The sequence below is a fragment of the Centruroides sculpturatus genome, unplaced genomic scaffold (assembly GCF_000671375.1).
Source record: "Centruroides sculpturatus isolate CEXI.00-Female unplaced genomic scaffold, Cexi_2.0 scaffold1275, whole genome shotgun sequence".
In the NCBI taxonomy this organism is placed as follows: domain Eukaryota; kingdom Metazoa; phylum Arthropoda; class Arachnida; order Scorpiones; family Buthidae; genus Centruroides; species Centruroides sculpturatus.
In genome coordinates this window covers 105,084-125,648 of record NW_019385470.1, presented here as the reverse complement: position 1 = coordinate 125,648, position 20,565 = coordinate 105,084, and the positions used below count along the sequence as shown (strand labels likewise).

The 20,565-nt window shown below is 29.2% G+C and overlaps 1 long non-coding RNA gene across 3 annotated transcripts in view; it reads right to left on the bottom strand.

Annotated features, from left to right (window-relative positions):
• The window catches only part of LOC111639295, a 29,950-nt gene extending 19,016 nt beyond the window's left edge, over window positions 1-10,934 (bottom strand). For 2 of the 3 annotated variants that reach the window (XR_002759038.1, XR_002759040.1), the window contains exon 1: window positions 10,864-10,934. This is a non-coding gene — a long non-coding RNA (uncharacterized LOC111639295). The other variant, XR_002759039.1, reaches the window with a different exon arrangement.
• Window positions 10,935-20,565: the final 9,631 nt, after the last annotated feature.

The window sequence follows — 20,565 nt, the reverse complement described above, 5'->3', positions numbered from 1 at the left end:
AAGACTAGACTCTTCCAAAATATGATTTTCTAATGTTTCTTTAACCACTGTCTATTTTCTGCCTGCATTTTATTGATTATCCTGAACCATATTTGTGTGTCATCAGGAATATGACACACAAGTAATGTTCAGCTTGTTGCTTTTCTTTACCTACTGATATTTCTTCTCTCATTCATTTCTCACTTTGTCCTGCTTCTTCACTTTTATTTCAATTCAAATCCTTGGTTATATTTACTATATGTTAATTAATATCTTAGCTAATGTCAAAATTTTATGGCTGATTGGAGCATGCTCAGAGCTGTTCTCAAATTAGCATAACATCATCTGTAACAAGTGAGCTTTAGCATCAAAAATTTAAAGCAGAGGGTAACACACCAAGTAGGAACTATTTCACGTTCACAACAGGTACTGTACAATGTAATGTATCAGGATACCTTAAGAGTTAGGATGCATGAAATATAGTATACAATTATATTCATAATCTTGTTTATACTTGTTCTCATTTTGCCAATATTTATGTTTAATTCTATTTTATTCATGTATACGTTGTCTCTTTCATTTGAATTGAATATCATGCTGTACTATTTTGACAACTAGTTTTGTTTGGGCATCCACCACAGAATAAAATAGTTTTTCTCTCAAGTTGCATATCAAGAGATGAAAGTGACTCATTTTTTCCTGAGAATGAAATGTTGCACCCCAGCTGTAGCAAGAAAATTAATGCTACTTTCTTCAATGTTAGGCACAATGCTTTACTATCCTGCTAACTTATAAAATTTGGATATAACAGTGAAGTATTAATAAATTCCATAGAAAGCAATTTGCAAAATAGTAGTTTTATCATAGCAAAAATATTCCTCCCAATGTGATGGTATTGGCTACACGAAACAACTTTGTTCCTAGAGATGCAATCTGATCAACTTTTGGACTTCATAAATGGCATGAAAATTAAGCTTTCAACTCTAATAAAAAAAAAAAAAAGAAAAAAGCAATAACATAACAGCAGTAACAAGCAAACATGGGAGAAAAAAGTGAGAAAAGTGAATTCTATTCAGAAAAGGTAAAAAAAGTGACTAGCAAAAAAATAGTGAGAAAAGTGAGTTGCTGGGAGCCTTGTAATATTAATAATGTTACTACATCTTAATCAGTAAACTTTTTTGTGTAATTTTGTTTTTAAATGTCTTTTGAAATTTGTTCAAACACAATATCTACCACATTCACAGGGGCGGATCTACATAGAGACTAATAAGGCTTAAGCACTGGCCCCCCAAAAACTGAATTATTATCATAAATTTTTAATATTTTTTCATTAACAATGAGGACTTATCATATAGTAAAAAATAGTTCATATTAATAATATAATAATAATAATAATAATGATAATTTGTAGTATTATTTGTTTTATTGTAATCAATGTATAGTAATTGGTCAGTAATTAATCAATGTAAATATTTCTTTATTTCTTACATTTTTTCATATAAGATATAAAGTTTGTCATTCAACACCATTTCCTAAATAAATATATTTCTACTCTGATTTTGATGTTATTAATAATGAATTTAAAGATTCTTAATCTAACAAAAAATGGGGCCCCATTGGACTTCAATAAACACTAGGCTCCGAAAAACCTAGATCTGCCCTGCACATTCACGTAATAATCGCTTAGTTTACTGGTTTTTCTGCATTGTTTACATGTTTTCTCATATTTGTTCTTATAATTATAAAATTCATCAAGTCTTTTATATTCAAAACAAATGGAACATTGCATAGTGGGTGATAATTCCATTTATTAAGTTATATTTTTAATTAACCAGTCTTTGCTGATTAAGACCCGAAGCAGCAATTAAACTTTTATCCTTATTAAGCCTAGCTCTGCTAATCTTATATTTTCTTCTTGTTCTTGTACTAATGCATTTATAGTATTTTTCTGCTTTTACTTATTCTCATTAATTTTTTCCCACACATTTTAAGCAGCTTGGTTGCTCAAAACCCAAAGAGTATTTTATTTTTTTAAGAATCTTATTCTTACTTTTAACTATTTTAATGTCAATTTCAACCTTGATCTTAGTTTCAAGGTATTAAAAATCAGTTAAAACTCCTATAAAACAGTACTTATAAACAAAAAATATTTTAATAATTTTAAACCAGTCCCAAATTGTTGAGACAACACAATATTATCAGTCACTTGCTACACTTAATGCTTTTTTTCAAAAACATTCCTATACAAAAAGTTTCCAACATTTTTAAAATGTGATCCTTTAATGACTCCTATTCAAAAAAAAGTCAATCTTCTATTTTCTAGAACACCTGTTTTATAACATTTCAGGTTCTTAAGGTAACAGTAACTGTCAAGTATCATATATTAAAGATTCAAGTATCTTATTCTGAAATTCAATTCAATTGGTAAAAGTTGATTGAAAATAAAAAAAGTATTATATTTATAGTGATATTAAATAGTCAACTTTCAGTTTTCAATAGTTTAGTTCCTAATATTGTGAGTATTTAAGTGATTTAAATTACTCTGAATCTTGGCAGAAAAATATTCTGATCCAATATCTTCAGCTTACAGAAAACTCGTGAAGAAAACTCTATACCCCAGAAATTAATTATGATTTGTTTATCACTTATTGTTATCATCATTATATTATCTTTAATAAGTTTTTATTACACTTATGCTTTTAGTTATTTTATAGAACTTCCTAAAAAATTGAATGAGTTTTAATAAACTCTTCAAGTTATTGAAAGAATCTAATGGACCCTTGAATGTAGTAAAAACAGAGCAAAGCACCTTTAAAATGTTAACCAACCTACTGCATAGATACCGCTTACGTATCCCTGCAAGTTTTTGTTGATAAACCTCTGGATTCTAGAGTGCAAAGCACATCATAAAATACTACATGTTGAATGGACAAGGTGGACAAGCTTTCCCTACTAATGATTATTCTTTAATTGTTTTATTCAGCTTCTATTTAGATTAACATAGTCGTCCAATATATCATTTTTCTTGTCTTTTCAACTGCTGTGCAACAATGTAGGCTTCAAAAGTTGAAAACCAAAATTTTCAAAATATTTTTGTCTTCTTTTTCCCCCCTCAGCTTCTATTTAAGATAGGGAACTATATTTTAAATTGCCTGTTTTAGCTTTATAAGATAAAATAGGTTTTGAAACTAACATCAAAATTTTAGGTTTATAGATCTTACATATCATTGTTCCTAAACTTTATAGAATAATGAAGATACTTTGACAGAAGTGAATAGATTTTAAATGTTAAAATAACAGATTTATCACTTAATCCATCAATCTTTCAATAATCTTGACTTTCAACTCAAAGCCCGAAAATCTTTACTTTTTAAATTATTACTTCTATAATTTAGTTGTTATCAATTTATAAAAATTTTTCATTTAGTTGCCAATTTTCATATTTGTTAATACTTAAAAATACTTATTTCAAATTGAATTATTGTTTATTCATATCCCAATGAATAAAATTCAAATATTTTTTTGCTTAATTTTTTAACTAAAAAGATTAAGCATTTAAAAATGCATAATCGTAGTGAATAGAATTTATATACAGAATGAATAGAATATTTAATAATGAAGAGAATTTAAATTCAAAAGTAGAAACTTGATTTTCAAAAACAAAGTGTAGCATTGTACTGTACATAACCTAGAATATAATACACAGAGACCAAATTCTTCACATAACTGAAAATTACTACATCTCTGTTGATTATAGTGCTTTAAACTAGATATACATGTAACATTACATTATATTTTGAGTAAATTAATTTACTTTGAATACAATAATTGCTTTACAATATTTATAGTTCATGAAATTTTAAATATATAGTGCTTGATGCTGTGCATTTAAAGTTCTGATGCATTTGTTTCTGGATTATCCAAAATTGTATTTTTATCTGAAAGACCTTTCGTCCCATCAAGTTCAGATAATTGAGTTTCCACTGTATATACAGTATATTAAATTTCATTATTATATACAATATCATTTCACTAAAAATTATTTTCTACAAGCACTTTTTTGTTTTTCTTATAACTAATCTTTAAAAATATGAATGAAAAGATGAGATAAATCATAGCAGTTAATTTTATTTATGCATTTACAATAAAGAAATTTGATCTATTTTAAATATTCATTAATATAGTATATAGTTTTATTAATTTCACTATGAAAGAAAATAAAAGGTGTAAATAAATATTTATCTCTTAGAATATATTTTAAATATATAATTAAGCAAAATTTTTATTTTACATGTAATTTTACTCCAGTATATCAAATTATGGATGATACAATACTCAAAGGTCAATTATTTTATATTTATACTAAAACAGCTATTTTGAAATGAGTAAAATGTTAAATCAAATTCTAACAAATTGTTTGAATTACATTCTTAATATACAATATTATATAATAATAATAATGAAATTCCATTAATGTGCTTCACATAGTAAAAATTAGTTATTGGCCTACTTTAAAATTTAACTATGTAGTTTTAAAAAATTTTATAAAATTAAAGATGTCATTGAATAGAAGAATGCTCCACTATAAATATATGGATAATAAATACATATATCTGCAAATTTGAATCTTCAAGCTATAAGCATCTTGTATAGATCATAAATAAAAGCATAGGACTGTATGCTTTTATTTATGGTCTATACAAGGCATCATAAATTATAAAATGGGAAGGAATCCAAATTATTTCAGAAATAATAATTTGTTAGTACAGAAGCTAATTATATTCTTCGTTAGATATTTTCTAAATTTTTAATAACAATAAATCATTTTAAATTGAAAATTTATGATTAAAAATAATTAATACAGAATCTTCACCAGATTCATTCACTATGGAATCACTGTGGCTATTAGAAAAGCATGTTTGGACACTAAGCCAACTATTCCACCAATGAACTAGCTGAAATGTATTTTATTTTTGGAAAAGCTAGAAAAAGTATTGAAAAAAAAAACTGTGTACTTGTGCGAAGAGAGATCTCATCTTACTATCTTTGCATTCATTCATCATCAGTTTCTAAAACTATCAACTTAAAATGTGCATACGGTACTGATCATTCAAAAAAATAAATAATGTAGCATTTGAACAAGAAATTCTGGACTGTGTAGAGCAACAACCTTCCACAAATTTTCACATAATTACACATCAAATGGCAGTTGCTAAATTGATGGTATAGTTGTTCTCCATGACTACTGGCTTCATCCCTACCATAACTAGAGATGCAAATGGTGAATCCTGAAGACTATCGCTCTCAAACTAATTTCTCCCATTGGCTGTTTTTTGGGGTTACCAATTGCTTCAGCCTGACTTTAGTAGAAATATGCTATTCACAGATGAGGCATGTTTCACTTGAGATGGTTTCTTAAATAGTTGCAGTAACAACCATGCTGTGCTAACAAAAGTCCTCAAGATGCCATCATTAGAAGAGATCAACACCAGTTTGCTGTCAGTATTTGGTTTGTTGCCACTTCATTTGAATAGCTACATTTATCTCCAGTTCCTGCAACATATTCTACCAGACTTTTTAGATGTCTCTTTGAACATATGATGAGGTGTGGTTCAACATGTCAGTGCTCCTCATACTTCAATTTGGACATGTGTGAGTATTTGATTCATAATTTTCTGAACTACTGGATTGTAAGATTGTATCTTGGCCTGCACAATCTCCTGATTTTATCCCCTGTGACTTTTTCCTTTGGAGTTATGTGAAACATCTGTTATACAAAAACTCTTATATTTGGAAGGGAAGATCTGACAAGTGTAAGATCTGTTTCAGGAATATTCCATAGAGTCTTGAGAACATGAATTGATAAACCAATCTCTGTTCAGGAGTAAATGACAATTACTTCAAAGAACTACTGTAAAAACCACTACTACCAAACTTGATCATTTGTGAACATGAGTTTATTTGAGAATAAATGCTTGTTATGCTGTCCTTCATAACTACCCAAAAGATTGTCAGTCTCATTTTGGGTCACCCTGTGTAGTGTAAAACTCATAACTAAGGTGCCTTTATTCATTTGGGAAATTATTATTATAATTATGATTTAATATTTAAAGGAATTACAATTCATATAAATATCCTTATATCAGAACATGCATNATGAATGTTTCCTCAGAAAATACTGTACTGTACTTGTATGTATTATTTACTTGAGAATACAACAGAGAATAAACTGCCCAAATATCCTTAAACAAAGGAAAAGTACATCCTTTATGAAGGCATAGAGCCTTTACTACATGAAAATAAAAATTAATGAATACACTGTGTACAGTAATTTACCTTATAAGACAGACCTCAGAAAAATACTTTATGAGGCATAAAGCTGTCTATAATGAAAATTAATTAACTACGGATTTTTTTGCCCTGCCAGGGTGTGGCCGAGTTATCCAGACTGCTGGGTTATCGAGTGCCGAGTTTTCGAGACTCTACTGTACTATAGGCAGAACACACTAGAGTTGTAATCCCTTTATCATTAAGAGGCTTCATATTGAAAACATTGCATGCTGATCATTGGGAAATTGTGAAAATGAAACAAATGGCAAGAAGATATTGCTGGTGGCCACAGATGGATAAAGATATTGAAAGCATGGTTTCTAAGTGCAAAGCATGCCAATTAATCAGACCTAACCCAAAAAGACAATTATAAAATTGATCAAAATTGAAAGAAGCTTGGGAAAAGATATATGTTGATTATCCAGGACCATTTTGGAATGCTGTGTTGTTTATTTGTGTTGACATTTATTCTAAGTTCCCATATATCATAGAAATGAAATTTACCACTTCAGAAGTAACCATTAGGATTTCTTCAAAGGGTTAGATGTATAAAAACATCTAATCCTTTAAAGGAATCCCCAAGGTTATAGTGTCAGATAACAGAACTCAATTCACTTCGGAAATATTTAAAGAGTTTTGTAAACTTAATGATATAGAGCAACTAGTGACAGTCCTATTTCATCCAATGGAGAAGCAGAGAGATATGACAGAATATTTCAGGAAGCTCTGATGAAAACTAATTGGGAGGAGAAAGTATGTTAAACATTACAGAATATGTTAGCAACATACAAAACTATTCTAAACCCAAATCTGGTAAATTGTCAGCACAACTGATACATGGATGTCAACAGGGAACATTGTTATCCCTGCTGTTACCACCTAAACAGGATGAGAATCAATCAAATACAATGTTATCAAAGTTTGATATTAGAGATAAAGTCTATGTAAAAAATTTTGGGAAATGTGCAAAATGGATATATCAAAATCAAATTAGAACATGCAACTTCTTAATGAAAATGAGGCATCAAGAAGTGACATTAGAGTCAGATTTTGACTTTGTTCAACTTCAGACCCTCAGGCTGCTCAAACAACAAAGAATAAGCACAGGATCCTGCACTCTGTAAGCACCCACTGGATCCAAGTCAGATGCCAAGTGCATCTAGACGGTCACAGAAGACTAAAACATCAGTGGTTAACCATCCACTTATTAACTGGGTAGGTGTAAAGGGATCAATCAAAAAGTGAGTGGTGGCAACACTAAAAATTCTCATGTTGGTGTGCACTTTTATTCATGTATCAGTGGAAAAAAGATGTAAGAATTAAACAGTAAACATTGTGAGAATAAAGCTCTTTGTTTTGGGTGGCCAGTCTCTTCCATCATTTGTTTCTGTTTTAAAAAGGAGACATAACCTACTTGCAATGACAGAAAACAACAGAATATAAACAAATTCTAGCATTTGTAATAGATAGAGTCAATCAAAAAGTATGTTCTCATGTGTCAACTAGTTTTTGTTTAATGTAAAAGATTTCTGTTATAATTCTTTCTTGGCCTCTTATCTAGCATTTTATAATCTTTAACAGAAACAACTCATCATATCATTTAGCATCTTGGTCAAACAAACTAACGGGTTGTGAACAGTGGTGTGCGGTGACATTTGATGATAGGGAAGATATGTTGGCCCTGTATAGAATCATTGGAAGCATTATACAATATTTCGGTGCATGAGCTAAACTGCATGAGGTTGGTTCTCTGTAAAGTTCATGCGCTAATGCGTATAATCTGGCTGCTTTACACAATTCAAATATTTTTGCCTTGGAAGCTGTCCTGTATTATTCGACAACACAGCAGTTCCATTGGGAAAATGCATATACAAATTTATACCATATTCAAATATACAATAGCAATCTTATCATTTTTTTCACATGTATTATAGAAATTTGTAATAAGATATATAATGCAGTTATAATAAAATATTAATTTTAAGAAATTCAAAGTACATTAAAATATGAAAATAATTGCACAATATGTATTTATATTTTAGAAAATATAAGGGAAGTGGTGCTTCCACAGCTTCCATGGATGGCATGCCACTACTTTTGAATAATATTTGCTAATGGCTAAACAAAGTGTTCTTTGAGAAACTATTAATATATAAACTGAAAGTGATGACAAAATATGAATGAACCAGTATTTGGTAAGTTACACTAAAGCACACCTTCTAACAATCAAATGAGTAAAATTAACAAAAATGGAATTTAAAATATAAAACACATTTCAAATTAAAAACACTAAACCTATAAACAAACAAATTTTTATAACAATTGCAAATGTTTTTGCCCATGTCGTTATAGAAATTTGCTGGTTTATAGGTTGTGTTTTTAATTCTAATTTAACCATTTTTAAGTGGTGATTTTCTTCTAAAACACATTTCATTTTTGTAAAAAAGTTACATATATATAATATAATATAATACCAAAAGACTTACTACTACACCTTATCTTGCAGCCGAAGTTTATTACTTCAAACATTTTCGGTCATGTTAAATGACCTTTCTCAAACGTTTGAACAACCGAAAATGTTTGAAGTAATAAACTTCGGCTGCAAGATAAGGTGTAAGTCTTTTGGTATTAATAGTATGCAGTCTCAAACGAATATAATATAATAATTTGTCTAATAAAACTTACATAATAATTTTTCTTTAAAGGAAGCCACATAACAAATTATCTTTTTATTTAGGGAAATTCATTTCATAGATTGAAGAGGGCAAAAAACATCCAAAATGCATTCCATAAATAAAAAGAGTTAATTTAAGTTATGTGGCTTCCTAAAAGAAAAACTATTATATAAGTTTTATTAAACAATAATACAAAACAAGAAGTGAGTATGGAGAGGAAAATTATGAAACTTGGATTAAAATATAGTCATAAGATTTAAGTTCTGAAAATATATATCTGAAATATCAATTAGTATTAATAAATTATTTCTATTGTTTCTATTTATATTTACTGTCATTCATGCATAATTCTTTTCTTTGTATACATGTACTCCTATATCAATTATATACTGTTATTTTTATAAATAAGTGATATACAAGCATATTTGTTCAATTATTGTTAGCATTTATAGCATCATATTTGTACAACAACAAAATATCAAATTTCAAAGATTATAAATATATCCAGAGTATTTAATTTCATAATCAACTTCTGTTTTGTGTATCATTATAATTCTTAACTTTTAACTATTTAAAATGAAGATTTTGTAACAAAATGGAAATAAACAACATTATTCTAAGTTAATTTTGAGAGGTTTTGTCCTTATTGGAATTTCATATCTTTTTTTCTTACTTTGTTAGATTACATTTATGTGAATCATTTTACCTAAATCTAAATGTGTATTTATTATAATAACAAACTTTTTCATATTTTTATTATAAACTTTATTATAATAATAAATATAATTTTAAATAAGGAAATATATAAAAATCTTTCATTTATTTTCATTGTTGAAAACAGTAAAATATTTTAATTTTCAACTTTTCAACAGTTACTACACTGTACTTAGTAATTATGATAATTTAATTCAGCATTTAATTCTTGGAATTGATTTTTAGTGCAATTAAAAAAAAATTTTATTCATCCAAATTATCTCCTTGCAACATAATCAGTATTTGTAGTAATTCTTATGTTATCTTTGGATTTTTTCCCAGAAAATGACTCATTAAAAGGTTGTTATTTCAATAGAATATAAGTCACTGTTTGTAGATTACATAAACCTTTTCCAATTCACTTTCAATTGTTTCCAATTTCAAATTACATTTTAAAATCCACAAACAAAATTTTCACTTAAGTAGGCTTTCCACAAGTAGGCTTTCTGTCCAAAGATGAGAAAGATAAAACTGAAGATATATTGTATTAATACAATCAATTAGTTAATCAATTTAATACAATACATCTTCAGATTTGATATTTTTCATACAATAGATTTATTGTAAGAAGAATATTAGTATAAACTCCAATAATGTTGTTATTGAACTAAATTTATAATGTAATAAACTACTGTATAACCATGGTTTATTATATTACTAAATAAATAAATATATATATAATTTAAGAAATGTCAACAAATTCTAAAAATTTATTAAGTAATGAGAAGACTTAATTGTTTTGTAGAAAAATTATAGGTTAATTCATTCAATGAAAATAAAAAATTGCAGAAAAACAAGCGTATAGGCCTGTTTTATGTAGTTCGAATAATGCACGTGTGGAATTGATTATTATAGAATTTGCTATTACGTAATTTGTTATTGACACATTTCTTTTCATAACGACGGTAACTTACCTATAAATTATATCTTTCTTAATATTATATACATATCAAATATTTTATTACTTTGTTCGATCGTATTTATTATATAGGATGTAACTATACAACCTATAAAATAGATATGATCAAATAAATTGTAGGATTCATATTTCTTTCCAGAGAATTATTTACAACTTATACATAATTTAAATCTAGAAATTAACACATATTACAGTATTGCTACATACACGTTGTAACGATTCCTCGATAGAGGGCTTTACTTTACAGGAGTTCCTATTATATATAAAAATGGCAATTCNGATTTTTTTTCCTTTTTTTTTTTTTTTTTGAACAAATAACATACATAGAATGTTTATTTATTAACAAAAACATAGTTTTAAAAAGTTTATTTTTTATTAGTACTACTAATAATAATATTTTATAGGGATAGAAACTACTAGGGACCGTAAATTTTATCTGGAACCGGAGAAAAATCTCCGTCTTCCTTCACCTCAAGAAAATTAAATGTTATACTATGTCCTCGTTTTTGATACTAAAAAAGATATTTTTAATTTAAATATATTAATTACAAGATAACGTTTCATTCATTCATCATGTTAATCATTATAAGTAGTAAAAATCATGCGATATAAAAAAATTATATATTTTTTTTGTTTAATAAGATGTTGTTTAGTAGAAACGGAATTCAAAATTATATGTAAAGCAATATAATTTACTCGAATGAAGTTAAAAGTTAACGGTAATAACTGTATTTAGGTTTTATCGTGGGCGAAATGAGGGTAAATTTATTTATTTTATATATTACATAAAAGTCACGATATTTGGTTAAGATAAAACAAAATATTAAGAAATAATATAAGAATTAAAATAGAGAAATATTTTTTGTATATATATAAAATACGAATATTTTAAAAATATTTTTAAGCATCGAATGATTTTGAAATACAATCCCCGAATAATACAAATTCTATTTACGAATTTAGATTATGTAAATATAGTGATTTTATATAACAAAGATTTATGTTAAAAAAATTTCATTTATAGATATTATTTAATAGCAGAAATTCAAATGGAAGTTTTCTGGATCACTAACATTTGAACATTACTATTTTTTTTTTTTTTTTTTTAAGAAATTTTCGAGAAAGTTATGGTTCTAAATTTCATATTGTTTTTATGATTATTTAATGAAAGAAATTTGTTAATGTTCTGTAAAGTAAGATATATTCACCCAATGAAAATTTATCTCATTCTGTATGACTTTCGCGTACTATACTTAAAATTTCTTTTAAATACAAACTTTTTAATTGCTTTCTTTATTTTTTTCTTGTGTTTATTTTAAATTTTCGGGAGTTAAAATAATTGAAGATTTGATTTATTTAAGAATTTGTTGGATACAACAAAATTCCATATCAAATCGCATTTCTTTATTCTTCTGGATTCGAAAGATTGTGTGAGCGTTTTGCAACATCTTCGGAATCCAGAAGAAACTGTTGTTAAAGAAACCGTAAACGCAAAACTCTTCTACCATTGTGAAATAGACAACCGAATGTCCTAGGCGATTAATTTATCAGACCGCAAGTTTGTTTATCTTAAAAATAGACAATAAGATTTAATCCGCAATTACGAGTACTCAATATACGAGCTGTTTTATTTTATCCACTTCCCGATTGTTAGAGACGAAATATTCGATACAATGAGCGGCGACTGGTATAAGAGCAAAATATTCAAATCAGGAAGGAAACGAGATTGAAATTCCCGAGATTTGTAGATTGGTCTCCATTTTCTTTGTTTCATTTACACTTTTTTTTTTTTAACTCTTTTCGCCTTGTGGACACTAAGAGGGCCTCTTTTTGCAAGCCCATTATGGGTTCGGCCAGGCCCACAATGGGGCTGCCGGGTGGTGAGGGACAGAGCTCGACATATCCGAACGAACCACCCCGAAAGATTCCTGGGGATTTTTCGAACCGTTCGGATTCGAGCCCGGGTCCCCCAGAGCGGTAGGCTGCCACCTTGACCGCTCGGCCATCCGGCCGCGTGTTTCATTTACACTGTGTATTTATTTGTTCATTGGCATTCACTTTAACCAAGTGTATAATTTAGTAAACTTTATCTTTAATTTACCGATTCTTCTATTGCCGATTATAATTTCATTAATTAAAAAGCAATGTTATTTTACTCTACAGTCCATTCTAGATAAGTTGACACCTTATTTGAACGAACCTATGACTAGCTTTGCTACTGTATTAGATTGCCACTAATACAATATAATGGGTTCATTATAATCAGCAGTTTATCAAAACTAAAAATATAATTTTACATGATATTGAAGTAACTTTTATATTTTTAAAGGAACTTAATTAATTAACAAATTATTTATAATTATTACACTTACACTTTTTTAATATAATTTTTAATTCGCAAGAAAGACAGAATATACGTAATTTAGAAGTAAAGAATGTACAGTACATGCGCGAATTGATTTTATAAAGTGTATACATATGTTTATTTTGTATTTTCATGTAATTATTAATTATTAATAATTTCTAGTCATTACTTAATGAATTTATGTAAATTACATGTCTCCTATAAAGCCCTTTTCCTATGGAATTGGCTCCCACTAAATTAGCTTTAAAATACAGTAATACCCCGACTTACGCGGTTACCGCTCGGTCCCACCTATCGCGTAAGTTCGGGGTATTACTGTACATGACTGGGCGTGTTCATTAATAGCGGTCGCTCTGCGTCTCTGCTATTACGTGAGTGCGCTGCTGTTTGTAGGCATTTACAAGGTCTATAAACTTAGAGTACGTTCATAAAGTCGAACGAGTTAAACGAGAATGACGTCGTCGTTATTCATATTTCGTTAGACTTTTCGACCGATTCGTTTATAACTAAATGGCTGTTTCTAAAATCGAAGATATGAATGTTGCTAGTGCAGCCTTATCCGAAATATTTTTTTTAGATTGCTTCGGGTGGACAGTTATTTCAATCATTTCACCTTTTAATTCACAGTGTAAACACTCGAGTAGATTTAAAAACATCGATATTGTCGGGCGCCATTTCCTTCGTGAACTTCGTTAGTTTCATTCGAATCGTCATCACCGCAGAGCATTCCCACTGAGCGAGATCACTACTTTTTCATCGATTTGTTATTAACGCGTTTAACTCGTTTGACTTTACGAACAACAAATAAACTTTCTCACGAACTTTACATGTAAAGTTGTGAGAACGGTCTTCTTTTCTCATCATCTAATTTCAATTTATAAAAATGTGTAATTCTGAGCTCCTGTTTGCAGTTTGTGTAATGTAAAAGTGCATGTGAATATAGAAAACTAAATATATTCTTATTTTAACAAATCTCTCCAATTTTTTCTTTTCTTTTGCATTTCAAAACTAAATAAATTTATCCTCGTACTTTATTATACGAACCATTGACATTTGAAACCTTTTAGTTAGACCTTTAATTACATATACCTTTGGCTATTGAATTTTTACAATTCGGTGTTGAACACCAAACAATTTAAATATATATATATAAGAAATCCAACTAATTGAGATCGAAAGAAACAAACAATTTCTCTCTAGAAACACCGTACACATCAAAATAGCCCTAACATGGCGACTGCCGCGATGCATCACGATATCGTTTCTTGACCTTTGTGCATTTAAGAACGACGGTTAAAGAAAGATGGCGGCGCTCGTGTCACTGGTAGTATCGTGATGGAGGGATCTACGATTTTAAATTATGTGTTTTTAGACACAAAAGAAGGATCCCAATTGTAAAATTTAACCATAAAATGGATTATCTTGTCGACAGAGCATTCAAAGTAGCCACGAAAAAAATTAAAACGTCGGCTACCATGCAAAAAAAATTTCAGAAGACACATCATTGCGTGCGCTAACTAGTGCTTTCACAACTTCTAAATTTTAATTCATAAAATCACATAATGAACCCCAAAACGAAGAGTCGTGGAGGACGCCATGTTGTTTTCGCCACGTAAACTACTACTACAAGCGACCGTTTTTGCCGTCTGCAGGAATTTTTAAACGGATGTCACTCGCGCATAGTTACGTGGGGAATAAAAAAAAAAAAAATGTATCCTAGTTGCGTTTGGAGAGTACTCTTCTTCTCGTCAGTTGCTTATTTTTTTTTAAAAAAAAAAAAAGTCTCTGTGAACAATGTGGAAATCACAGAGTAATCTGACTGGACAGAGTTGGCTGGTTATTGGATGAATTCAATTTTTTTTTTTTTTTTTTTTTTTTTTTTTTTTTTTTTTTTTTTTTTTTTTTTTTTTTTTTTTTTTTTTTTTTTTTTTTTTTTTTTTTTTTTTTTTTTTTTTNGGTTATTGGATGAATTCTTTTTTTTTTTTTTTTTTTTGGCTTTTTCGGTACCTAAGAACTAACGTCACGACACAAACTAACTCCACCAAATCCATTTGAAACTAGAAAAATATCAAAACAGTTACGACATGATGATAGTTAGTTTAGACTGTTTAGTTCGTCAATGCTCGCAGATCCTACTTTCACTGACGAAATTGTTGTTGAACAGTTTAGTTCATAGAGCGTCTTGCCCTAATAGTTGATCTATTGGTCAGTTATAACCATAAATTAGTTTTAAATATATGCCTACCAATGCTAGGTTTTTAAGCAAATTAACTTTGAACTTAATTTTTCAGTTTTAGTGGTCCATTTATGATTTCACATTGTTTTACTGCAATACGTAAAAATTACAGTTGAATTTAATAATACTTTACGTAATGACCAAACAACTTAATTCTTTGCTAAAACGGCTTGATACTGTATTTGACAATGCATTATAATAGCAAGGGCGAATCCAATGGGACTACAGGAGCTTAAGCTCTCCAATTGACACAAAAGAACTTAAAATTTATTGTTCGAATTTAAAAACATTATTTTAAAATAGTCTACACTTATCACGGCAAGCCTGATTTATCGGACCATCCTCAATGCAATCGTTGTGCACATGTTAATAAAAGGTCCTTATTATTCAAATATTTAAAATTTTTGAGTTAGCCCCAGTTTGGGTTCTTCTTGATCCGCTATTGTAAAACGGTAAACTTTACAAAATAACAAAATACCTGTAAGTAATAAAATTTGTCGAAGGTAAACACATTAGTTAATTGACACAAAATTTCAATGATTGCTTGTTGGGTCCCAGTGACTTTGGTACGTGTACCTTATTTGCAGGTATCAGGTTATTCAAGTACACTGTAAAGAAAGATTATGGTAATTTGAAAGTATAAAAAAGAATACAGATACGTCTGTGTCAATGAGTATTCACGATGATAGTGAAAAACATAACATAAGACGAATTATATCACTCCTTTTTAATACAGTGGAACCTCGGTATACGTCTGCTTTAGAATACGTCCAATTCGGAATACGTCCTGTTTGGACGAAACAAATTTTGCTCGGTATACGACTTTTGTTCGGTATACGACATAATTCAATTATACGCGTCATCAATGAACAAGTAGCACTATCGGTGTACTAGACCAGACTAGACGTTCGTGGTGCAACGGTTTATAACTTTGTTTAATTTCTTCTGATTTTAATTCGTAAGTAAAATTTTATTATATTTATTAATCACGAATCCCAAAAAGGCAAATGAAAAGCGACAGAAAACTAAAAAAATGACTAGAATTACAATGAAACTGATGAAAGAGATTGTTGAGAAATACGAAGGTGGCATGCGTGTTCGAGATTTTAACTGTTGTTTACCGTATTCCGAGAACGACGATGTGGACAATCGCGAAAAATAAAGGCATTATTAAATCTGCTAACGTTGCGAAAGGGGTTAAATCAATTTCTAAACAGAGATCGAAGACATCAGATCATGTCGAGAAATTGCTTTTGCTTTGGATAACTGAAAAACAGTGCTGGAGACAGCGTATCGGAAGCAATTATTTGCGAGAAAGCTAAAATGATACACGCTGATCTCACGAAAAATCAAGCAGGAACTAGCCAGGAAAGCGAGGTGTTTAAAGCCAGCCATTTTTTTACACGAGAACGGATTAATCATTTTTACATTACTTCTTATGGGAAAGGTTGGTTTGGTATACGTCCAATTCAGTATAAGTCCAAACATCGGGAACGGATTAAGGTCGTATACCGAGGTTCCACTGTATATCATCTGAAAAAAAGAAAAAAATATCAATGAACCGTTACATTTCCTAAGTATACACACCCACTAGTGGCCAAGCGGGTTCGTTCCCTGAACACTGGGAGTTCAATCGTGGGTTTGCTAATAGGAGATGAAGATTGTCTGAGGTAGTGGGTTGTTTTCTGCGATAACGTGGAAAACGAGAACGTAGATCTACAATACAGTAATATATTACGAACAGCTTTACATACAAGTTTTGCTGAGTTGAGATTATAATGGTAAATTTACTATTACAGGAAAACAACTCAAAAAATTTCATGACAGTACAATAAGTGTAATGTAAAGTGACTGCACTTAAATGTAATGTACTGTACATAATGCAAAGTGAATGCAAAATACAGTACATTCTTCAGTAACTTACCGACTATAGTTAGATAATGCAAGGTATCTCAAATACTATCGGATATCGAAAACACTCGTTGATTATAATTACTTTCCTGGCTTTTATATATAACAGAGGGAAAGTACGGTGATAAGTCAAACAACTAACCCCAAGATTTTTACATTTTTGGACTCAGGGGACCATGAAAGGTCGAGAAATAATAAAAACAAAAAAAAAGGAAATTTCTTCTGTTTGTATGGATGTTAGTGTATGTGGGGTACACGATTTTATTCACCCTGTTTGAAGTTTAATAACTCCTGTGCTTTTTGTCGAAAATTTCTTAAATTTTGCAGGAGGTTTGTGTATTAGGGGATTGACGCTATTAAATTTTGGTGATTATAGGTTGAAGGGGTGGGGAGATAAAGGGAGTCATGTGTATCTCCAGTAGGGTCAGTCTTAATGATGATTTTATTCGTTATTAGCATTTGCAATTTTTTATAAAACCCATTCCTACCCTCAAAATTAAGCTTTTTGTCATTTTATAATAGTAGAAAATATAAAGTTTTTAATAAAATATCATAACAGATGGATTTACCTGTCTGGGAAAGTTGAACTACTCGTTGCAGGATTTTTATTTAAGCGTTCATGGAACTCGTCTCTCCAAATTTTAATGTTTTCGTAAATCTTATTCGCACACTCCGGGAACTCAATCCCCATGTAAATTACAAACCTACTGCACACACCTGTAAAAATAATCACTGTATACAGTTATAGAAAATCAGTCGTCTTATTTAAACAAAAGCAACAGCGAATCGAAAGGTAGCAAAATAAAAGAATAAGTGCCGTCAAAACTCGATATTACGCTACCCTCGTAAAACGCCAATGAATTCTTGTGAAGGGATTCTCCCTATAAATTTGAAACAACCATTTACGTCTGAGTTACTAAATGCGCGATTTTGCATTGTATTAACATTCAAGGAGCAATAAAGCAAGAAAATATAAAGAACAAACATTCAGTTTAATTAGTGTAATGGCTAAATTAATGGAATTGTCTCCTGATTATAATTAATTTATCTGTTTTTCGAATTAATTTTTAATTTATTGTTTTTCCTCGTTTATTTCCATATCAAATTGAATTTTGTCATTAATTGTTTAGTTGAAATATGATTTCTATCGTTTTAGAATAATTAAATTCAATAAATCAATCATTCAATTGAGGTTTTTCCACTTCCTTTTTTGAATCTTTCGAAAATAATTTGAAATTTTCCAATGATTTCATAACAATTTGTAATAACGAATCTACTAAAAATAAATTTGACGTAATCTGTTCATAACAATATGCTTATCAGATTTACACTATTAAGTTATATTATAATATTATTAATAGTCTATAATATATTATTTCATAATGACGTTAGTATATCGCGTAGAGATTTCGGGTGTTCTTCACGTGTCTAACACCTAAATAGACAGATGTTAGACACGTGTTACCCGTGTTAGGCAGATTATCCATGTGTTGCGTTGCCGTATCTCATCATATATAAACCATAATCTATCTAAACATTTTATATAACGATTTAGTTTCTAAATCGTTGTATAAAATGCAGGAACACCAGTAGGTTTCCTGCATATAAATATTTTAAACAAGGAAAACCTTATTAAAACAATGTTATACAAGAAAAACGATATTAAAAAGCTTCTTGCCTGTATTGTTTAATTACAAAAACTACTTATTTACATATAACTAATTAACGAAACTTTAATCGATGTAACATTTTACTTAATTCTTAAAGCTATATTTAGTTTATCTTTCTGCTTAGATTTAGTTTTATCACTTTCCCTGCTGTTATACAAAATGTTTACATTTTTGGACTCAGGGAACCTTGAAACATCGAGAAATACAAAACAAAATTCGGGGTTTTTTTTGTATGTATGGATGTTTGTGTGGGGAGAAACGATTTGTTTGAAGCTTAATAACGCCTGTGCTTTTTGTCGAAACTTTCTGAAATTTTGCAGGGAGGTTTATTTATTAGGAGGATTAATGCTAGTAAATTTTGGTGGTTAAAGGTCGAGGGAGTCACTTATCGTATCTCAAATAGGTTGGACTTAATGAAGACTTTACTTGTTATTATCACTTACAATTTTTGGGACTGCAATTTTCAAATTGCATACCTATAAATTCCCACCGGGGTCTGTCCTTCCTTAATCTTGAGAATGGAGTTAGATAGATGATAATGATTCTGTTGTTAATAGGAAAAGTATAATGTACAGGGGCAAGACACTACTAAAATTGAGAGCATTGTGACGAAAAATTGAAGCTCGACATTGTGATAATGTCACATAAACAATTGCTCGTTCTTTATAAAACTCGTTTCTACATTTTTGCAATTTTATAATAATTAATTATATAAAAAGTTTTTAAAATAAATCTCATAACACGCAATTTTAAATGTGGTTGCCAGGAAAGTTACGCAACTCGTTGCTGGATTTTTAAAAATACAGTAGATATCATAAATCTTATATAACTTAAGATAGGGCAAGCGAAATGAGGCCTACTCTTCTTCGAAAACCATAAAAATATATGAGTAAAATAAATAGAAACTTTTTTTACCTTTTATCAAAAGAAATCTTCATTTATTTCATTTTTATTTCACGAATTTTACATTTAAAAAAACCATAAATTTTATGAATTTTTGTATCTGTTGTCAGAATCAAAAGGCCCTTTTGGTTTCTCTCTATCTAATTCTACCTTATATAACTATTTAATTAGCTTTCTGCAGGTAAATAGAATATGAATAAACTATCAAAGTATGTATTTATTATAGTAAATAAATAAATTGGTAATTAAATTTACTGATCTTAATAATCTGTTCTTGTATTTCGGTAGCAGTGCATCCTTCTATTGTAATAAATTAAATTGTAACTTAAAATAATTGCAAATTAAAACAAATTGTAGTGAAAAGTTTAGAAAAAATTTATTTAATTTGTAAATTGGAAAATTTATTTTCAATTACTGTTTTATTCGCAAGTCAATTTTAATTTTATGGAATCCGTTTATGTAAATATTTTTCTGTCTTTAAAATTTGTTTCTCTCTTTTGTTATTCCAATCAAATAAGATTCTTTAATTATAATTAATACAATAATTTGAAAAATTTTAGATTTAAGTTGATTAATTATATTCTTATTCTAGGAAATTTGCCACTTCAATAGTATTTGGTATTAAACCAAATCCTATTGAAGTGTGATACGGTAATGCACGTGGACAATCTGCCAAGATGGGTTACATCACGAGATGATTTTCTATGGAAAACTAGCCCCTATTAATGTGTTAAACACGTGATTAGCCTGTTGGTCAGGTGCAAATCCCTGCACAACTATCAGTGTTTGGTAGTTTTATCTACTATTTTTCCCCTATTAAAGGA